General features: G+C 46.2%; 1 protein-coding gene across 1 annotated transcript in view; it reads left to right on the top strand.

Annotated features, from left to right (window-relative positions):
* The window catches only part of LOC118006768 (chondroitin sulfate proteoglycan 4-like), a 34,558-nt gene that overhangs the window by 4,067 nt on the left and 22,312 nt on the right, over window positions 1–8,179 (top strand). The gene's annotated exons all lie outside the window — the stretch shown is intronic.

The raw sequence follows: 8,179 nt of genomic DNA, 5'->3' as shown, positions 1-8,179 counted from the left end.
TCCTTCCTTCCTTCCTTCCTTCCTTCCTTCCTTCCTTCCTTCCTTCCCTTTGCCATTTCTACCTAAGGCTGTGGTGTCCGGACCCAAATGCTCACCGTGGCCAGAGTGTCACGGTGAGCCAAGCATCAGCTGATGCAGCAGGAAGGGACCCAGCGCAGTGGCCCCTGGGGCTGGAACATCTGTGAGAATGGGTAGGTCCCGGGGTGGCCTGATCAGCCGACTCACGCAGGGAAGCCACACAGTCCAGGTGTTTGATTAAAATCGCTTTTATTTAAAATATCTTAATTTAATATTTAAAAGTAGAGCTGCACAGGCCATAAAAAGCACAAATAAAACTCATAACCTCTGCTTCTGGGGCCTTTCCCAGTGCTCCTGCTTTATTCCCCTCTGTATTCCCGGCACGTAGTCCAGGACCTACAAATGACAGGTGCCCAATAAGTCGGAGGACCTGAATGAGTGAATGCACCTGGGGACTGTGGAAGGCAGAATGACAGCTCCCCAGGGAAGTTCACATCTTAATACCCAGAACAGAGAATATGTTGCTTTACGTGACAAAAGGGTCTTTCCAGCTGTGATCCAGTTAAGGATTTTGAGATGAGGGATTACCTCCGATTATCCATGTGGGCCCTAAGCAAACACAGGGTGTTATAAGAGGGAGAAGATGATATGTTGGAAGCAGAGGTTGAAGTGATGTGACTGCTGGCTGGGGCCACCAAGAAATGTGGCAGTGTTCTAGAAGTTGCAAAAGGCCCGGAAACAGATCCTCCCCTCCAGCTGCCAGAAAAAATGCAGCCCAGCCGACACCTTGATTTTAGCTCCTACTGGACTACAACAAAATGCCACAAATGTTGTAATGGCTTAATACGTTTGGACTAACTAGTCTCCAGAATTGTAAAGCAACAGATGGGTGTCATATTAAGCCATTACATTTGTGGTAATGTGCTGTGGCCGCAATAGGAACTGGGGCCACGGGCAGGGCATCCAAGCTAGGACATGGGCTCTGTGTCACTAAAGAGGGAGCTGTCAGCTCAACCAGCAACCAGCCAGGGACCAGGACTGCCTCACAGCTTCATTCCAGGGGTGCTTCGGAAGCTACGGAGCCTACAGGAATAGCTCTCCCTGGAGTGGTGCGGGCCCAGTCTGCGTGACCTTATGCGGAGGCACACGGTGGAGGATGCCCCGCTGAGAGGAGCGCGGGGTGGGGCAAGGGCTGGTTTTCTCTTTGCGACCTGAGCAGTTGGCATGGAGACTCCTGTTTGGGGAGGGAATAAAAAGTGAGAACATGGTGGGCCCTGTTCTACAAAAAGAATTCCAGGCCCCAGATTGCCCTGGCCCCACCTGCAAATCCAAGATTTGCATCTTCATGGTGGTCCTGGGCCTGCTACCCACTCTTTCCCCGCCCTCCTACGGGGCCAGCAACACGTTTGGCCCAGAGATGTGGTACCAGGGGCCCCTGTCACCCCCTAAGCCGACTTAAGCAACTGCCCATCCTGCAGCCATGGAGCCAATACCTCTTTGCTCACTGACTCTCTTTCCCGACTTCTGTATCAGTGGACCTGAGTTTTGTGGGAGAGACTCTTAGAACTTCCCTTGTTGGGGATTTGCTTTTAATGAACCCAGGAGGTTGGGCCTCTCCAGCACGTTAGATGTTTGTACTAAGTTATTTCATACTTGGAAGTTTTCTTCTTCCTCAGAGTGTTCTGGATGGTTAGTTATCTCTTGAATAAATACTCAGCTTCGGTTTGATAAAGCATGCAGGGTCAGTGCCACAGGAAAACCTCGGAGCAGATTTGTGAGGTAAAAATGTGGCTTTTCTTTCCAAGTGCAGTGACTCCCCTCACAGGGTCGGTGGGAGGAAGAGCTGCTTTGTAATGTTGGCGCTCCTCAGAGCACCTCATCTTAGGACTTTGTTTCTTCGTTGTTGTTGTTTATTTTATTTATTTATTTTTAAGATTTTATCTATCTATTTGACAGAGAGAAACGCAGCGAGAGAGGGAACACAAACGGGGAGTGGGAGAGGGAGAGAGAGAAGCAGGCTTCCCGGTGAGCAGGGAGCCCGATGCGGGGCTCGATCCCAGGACCCCGGGATCATGACCCGAGCCCAAGGCAGACGCTTAACACTACCCAGGCGCCCCTCATTTTAGGACTTTGTATAATGCAAATGCTTTAGCAGAGAAGTTTGTTTTTGTGGTTTTGTATTTTAATTTTTAAAATAAGCTTCTACGCTCATATCATCTATACGATACGTTTGGAAGAAAGGCGACACATAAAAAGGTACAGTATGAAACTGTCGACAATGTGATGTTATGAAAAGGCAGCTCTCGTTTTCAGGGAATACAGACAGTTCTGAAATCTCTTTTTTGGGAATACTTTCTTAATTAGTTTCTACGGTCACCAGGCTGAACTGATTGTGTTCTAGAATCCAGAACCGATGTGTCTCCTCCCAACTAGAAACGTATCTTCCCCACTGTGTGCAGAATAAGGTGCAACCTTCTCAAGATGGTGTGTAAGCCCCCCCCCCATCAGTGGGTCCCTGCCCGTGGGGATCCAGTTGGTCAATCAGCCATTTGCTCCCCAAACATTCATTGAGAATTCCTCGTCATATATGTACCAACAAAACAAAGCAAAACAAAACTGAAGCTTCCCTCCCGGGGTCCTCCTCTCAGTAAGTGGATCGCTAGCCAGAAACCCGGAAATTCATCTAGGTTGCCGCCTTGACCTTTCCCCTTCCCTCCTAGACAGTCCAGCTTCTAAAGGATCCCTTGAACCCACCTGCTTCTCCCCCTGCCTGCTTCCCTACTCCCTACCATCCCTTTGAGCCCATTTCCTGCACTTCAGCCAGAGCCATCTAAATTGCAGTCTGGGCACAGCATTTCCCTGTTTGATCCCTTTATGGCTGCCCTTGAATAGAGTCTGAACTCTTACCTTGGCTTCCAAAGCTGTCATTTATTGGGCGCTTCCTATGTACTGAGCACTCTTGGAGGCACTGAGGCTTGAGCAGTGAGCAAGACTAGCAAAGGCCCCTGCCCTCAAAACCTCACATTCTGTTTGGGATGGTTTGGGACTGGAGCTGGATAATAACCCAGGAAACAAAGAAGGTAACTAGGGCCTAGAAAAGAGTTTCCACTTTAAACTGACAGTTCCGGGAAGGCCTTTCAGCCCTCTGACCGTTTGCCCCCCGACCCCTCATACCCCTGCCACATCCACCCCGGCTGCCCCCCACACACACTGGGCTCAGCCAGAGTGGACCTTTGGCTCCTTACAGTCACTGGTCTCTTTCTCTCCTATCTCTCCACTTGTTTCTCTCCTCTTACTCTCGCCCGTCCCTCACTAGGTCTTTCTGGAAGCCATTGTCTTGCCTGCCGGAAACACCCTCAGTCCATCCCCTTTGACTAGGCCGAGTGCTTCTGCTGTGTTCTCCATTTCCCTGGTACTAAGCCACTCTAATTGCTTGATTGGCAGTCTATGTCATTCACCTTTGAACCCCCGTGTTTGTGGTTTATTTGGTATATTTGTGGACAGCACAAGTATATGTATAATGGGCCACTTAAATCTGTCAGGGAGAGACACTTTATAGGCACAGTACTCCTTCCCTCATACCCCAGCAAGGCCCCAAACAAACTGCTGTTGTACCAACTGTCTAATATCCTGGATCGGACATACTCTTCTTTTTGAGCAGCTTTCCCTTCTGATAGACTGCAGGCCCCCATAGTCTCAGTAACTTCCTGCTTCCAACTCCTGATAGTACCTGGCACGTAGTAGGTGCTCAATAAATAGTAAACCAAAATACCCCCAAACAAGCAAAAGCCAAATCAAACAGACATACATACAAACAAAAACAGGAAGATGTAGTTTGGAAAAAGAAGTGGGAACTATTTCTAAGGTAGATAAAATGAATCAAATAATCACTAACCACCCTCCCCCCAGGGAGAAATTATAGAGAAATAGAAATGTTTACTTTCCCTGAAAAGTCTTTTACCCACCTTATTGCCAAACTTTGGCTTCCATTGAACCATTTCACCTTTTACAAAAGCACATAAAACCAGGAAGTTGCTCTGATTTTTGTTCACCTTGGCTTGCCCTACCCATGTAATACTGAAATCACACCTTCTCCTTCCCTGCAGGTGGAGATCAGCCTTCCTTTTCCTAGGACCCAGTTTTTCTTGTGCTTCGATTGGCTTCTTACTATTATTTTGAGGCACTTACTAGGAGCCACAGAAGTTGAGGTCAGTTTGGAGATCTGTGAGCATGAGACTGGCTTCAGGCTGTCAGACCAGTGGTTTTAAACCTGCTTCCTTGTTTTTCCCCTGAGGCAATGGAAATTTCTAGCCACCAGCTGATCCTGGAATTGGTTTAGTGCCAAGGAGGTGAACTGTGGGAAAATATATTACTTAGTCATTCTCAGCAGTAGATTTTATGATTTAGAAAACATTTCCTGGTTTTGAGAACTTAACAATACAGCCTCTAAGTCTGTAAAAGTCAGAGTGAGGGGATTCAGTAACCAGAGGCCAGGACCATACACAAGGTAGGATAGCTAGTGGGTTTGTAAATGCTTGTTTTGTCTTTCTGACCTTATTGCTACATTCTCATTTTCCTGAATTTAATTATTAATGGCTGTTTTTTCACTAAAGAAGAGTGCTTATACCTACCTGAGAAAGTTTGTAGAGACCATATTCATCTCTGTATCAGCTTCGTATCTTGGTGAACTACCTGTTGACTCTACATAAGTCCCTAAGCTTCTCTAGGCCTGAGTTTACTCAATTATAGAATGAGGGTCTCCTAGGTTAGTGTAGTTTGGTTCAATAAATGCTTGCTTGCTACTTATCTTGGATTGGGTTCCCTAAAGAGAACAGCACAGGCAGGGATTCTTGTGCAAGTAAAATGCTGAGTGAGGGGACCAGGAAAGAGCTATAAGGAAGGAGGGAAGCAGGATAGGGCAGGAGAAGAAACCAAGCAAAGATCTGGGTTTAGCTGACCTAATCTCAGCCTGATCCCAGAGAGAGCTCTAGGATATGAATAACACAGAGCTCTACATATTTTATATGTCTGTTTCAATCAGTCATTGGCTATAGGTCCCCCTCTAGGGCAGGCGGTATAATTTCACTGAAATTTCTGGATAACACAGTGAAACAGCTGGAGGATGGGTGTACCAGCTTGTTAAAAAGGGATCTCAGTGGGCTACCAACAGAACCTATTATGCTACCTGTGGCCAGGCACTGTGCTAGGTATTGGAGAGGGAAAGATAAACAAAGAGATGGTTCCTAATCGTAGGAAACTCATGGAATATTCCAGGAGATAGATGAATAAGCAAGGAATTTCAGTACAACATGGTGAATGCTGGAATAAAGGAATATGCAGAGTGTTGTAGGAATGGAGAAGCAGACATTGCAGATTGGGTTCCTCAGGAAGCAGAATCTAAGATGGAGATAATCATGCAAGAGCCTTAGCAAGGACTGTTCTTAGGGATCAACATTTGTTCTCAGACCCATATATTTATACCTCCTGGAGATATAACAGCAGGTGTTTAAAGATCTTTAATTTAAAGACCGTGTAAAGATCTTTCATGTAGTCTTGGAGGATGGACCCTCACTCCAACAGAGTATTGCTTCTGAGGTTGTGATTCACCTGTACCTTCATTAGGTTGTTCAAACACTCTGTCGGGTCCTCAGCTTCAGCCGTGTAATGTATGATAGGCCAGTGGATCCTATGGTCTTAGGCCCATTACACACCTTCCTTGGAGTAAAGGGTATGTCTTTGACTGATGTGATGCTATTTGGCCTCCCCTATTAGTGGATTAAACATTCCATGAGCTCTTCATATAATGGTGCTATCTGAGGCAAGAAAGGCAAATATATACCCAGAATATGTGTCTATTTTATTTTTTGAAAGGAATCACTGGCCATTCTAAAAAGAAAGAGTTTCACTGAAGTCAGCTCAACACCAAGTGGACAGTTGGTCTCTCTTCAAGGGACAGTAACATATTAGGGATTGGTGTTGGATTCTGTTGGAGGCATGTTGGGCATTCAGCAGGAGCTGTACCTAGGAAAGCCTTGGGAAGAGGGAGCCCAGACTATTGGGTGCATGAATAGATGCCATCCCTGCCACCATAGCTACCTGTTGTGCCAACCTATTGGGGGCAGATGACAGAGGCTGGCTGAGGTCAACTGACCAAGTCACTCTGTATGCCTTGTTGTTGAATGCATATTCTGTGGTGGATGTTTTCTGGTGGGCATTAACGTGCAGTATAATGATTTTCCCACTTAATGTGTCAATCCCAGACCTCCTTATTCCTACTCTTTCAATCTTCTGCATCCTAGGCTCTTGACCATATGACCAGGCCATTTGCCACTCTCAATCAGTTTTTATTTATTTGAACCTCTGTCCACTTCTCTCTGTGTGTAAAGTGGATGATTAAGTGTTCTACCCAAAGTTCTATCCACTTGGAGGATTTTTTCTTCCTAGTGTTTTTCATGGCCGCCGCTAGAGGGAGCTATGGTGCAGTTGGAGTCTATTGTCATCACGCACCCGTATGATGAAGCTGACTCATCTGTGAACCATGCTCAGGTGTTCTGTTTCTCCATCAGCTGGTACTACGGGATTCACCCATGCAGCCATATGTGTGAGCTGAGGAAAGGTGCTGGGGCAAGAATGGCGATGATGGAGCTCCGGGGCTACCATCTTGTGTGCTCGCTTGTGCCTTCTGGTCCTATTTATGCTCAGTCCCGGAGGTACCACTTTCATCTCTTTCATCCATCTGTCATGGTAATTCTGTCATGTCTGTCTCAAAGACATTTTCTATGCATCTAGGAGCCACTTTATCAGTGGGTTCACACCATTTCTGGTAGTCTTTGCCAGGGTGTTATATCCTGTATCCTTGGAGAGTGCTCCCAAATCTATAAACTCTTCCTTATCCAACTTCACGCTTTGCCCCCTTGATCAGGTACCCCCAGTCGTATGTGTATTCTGGCAGCTACAGGTAGTAGAATACACCTGGAGAGGTCCCACGGCTACACCAGGCTCTAGTCCTTTTCCACCCATATCAAGCCCAACATGTCCCCACACAGGTTATGTTGTGACTTAACCTTTGTTTTTGGTCTAGTGGCCAGGAGGAGAGATGGGAGTGTATCTTCAGAGATCAAATGCTGCTTGTGGAGAGAAGCCTCTGCATCCTTTTTCGGCAAGGGCCATGCCAGCCCTAATGGGGGAATAGGCCACTTCCGCAGGCTAAGAGGTTTCAGAGAGAACTAGGGACCCAAGGTATTTGAATGCCTAAACCCAGATGTCTCCAGTTCCTTATGTCAAGGTTCTATTCTTTCCCAACCAGGGTCTTAGATTTGTCAGAGCAAGCCTGTCATAGATGGGACTTTAACTCTATTTGCAGCTGACTAGTCTGAAGATTAATTCCTGGGTGGGCATCTTACCTTCCACTGGTCTCCTGCTGTAGGAAAGGAGGACTCTATATGCTACCAAGGAAGCCCTCTTGCTTTTACACTTAGCTTGTAATTGTCAACTGATCTCTCCTAGCTTTTCCTTATCTTTTTCCAAAGCTTCATTCAAATTTAGCAATAGACACCCAATTCCATAGTCCTCATAGCTACTATTTGCACTATGTGTTTCATGGCTTGATCTTTCATAGCTGGCTAATGTGTTCCCTTCTGCTCTTATACCAGTTCACCACCAGTGGTTTGGAATTATCCCTGTGACAGGGAAGGAACCGGGATTGGGTACATGGAGAAATAGACTTGCAATTCAGTTTCAACAGAAGCCTCCACCATCCTTCTTGAGAGTTCTAAAGATAGACTGACCCATCAGAGCTGTTTTCAGTTGGGGCAAGAGAACACAGCCTTTGTATCCCCACATCAGATCTGTGGGCTACCCCAGGAACCAGCTGTGGCATTGGGCAAGGCAGCTTCAGCAGGGCAGTCCCTGAAGGGAGATGACAATCTAAAGTGGAATTGTCATTGTGTAATATATTTACTCATTTATACTCCTTTTTAAAATTTTTCCCTAGCATCTTTTTATGGTGAAAGTTATGTGGAGCTCAACATCATAGAAGTTTCACCTGAGTTATCTCTTCAATTAAAATTTCAAACCAGCAAACCACAGGGATTACTTTTTCTTGCAGCTGGGAAAAATGACTACTGTATAATAGAACTACTATCAGGAAACGTACGGGTAA

The sequence above is a fragment of the Mirounga leonina genome, unplaced genomic scaffold, assembly GCF_011800145.1.
Source record: "Mirounga leonina isolate KUSES-001 unplaced genomic scaffold, KU_Mleo_1.0 Mir_99, whole genome shotgun sequence".
Lineage (NCBI taxonomy): Eukaryota > Metazoa > Chordata > Mammalia > Carnivora > Phocidae > Mirounga > Mirounga leonina.
Note: the sequence above shows the minus strand (reverse complement) of the source record. Positions and strands in the feature narration are given on the sequence as shown.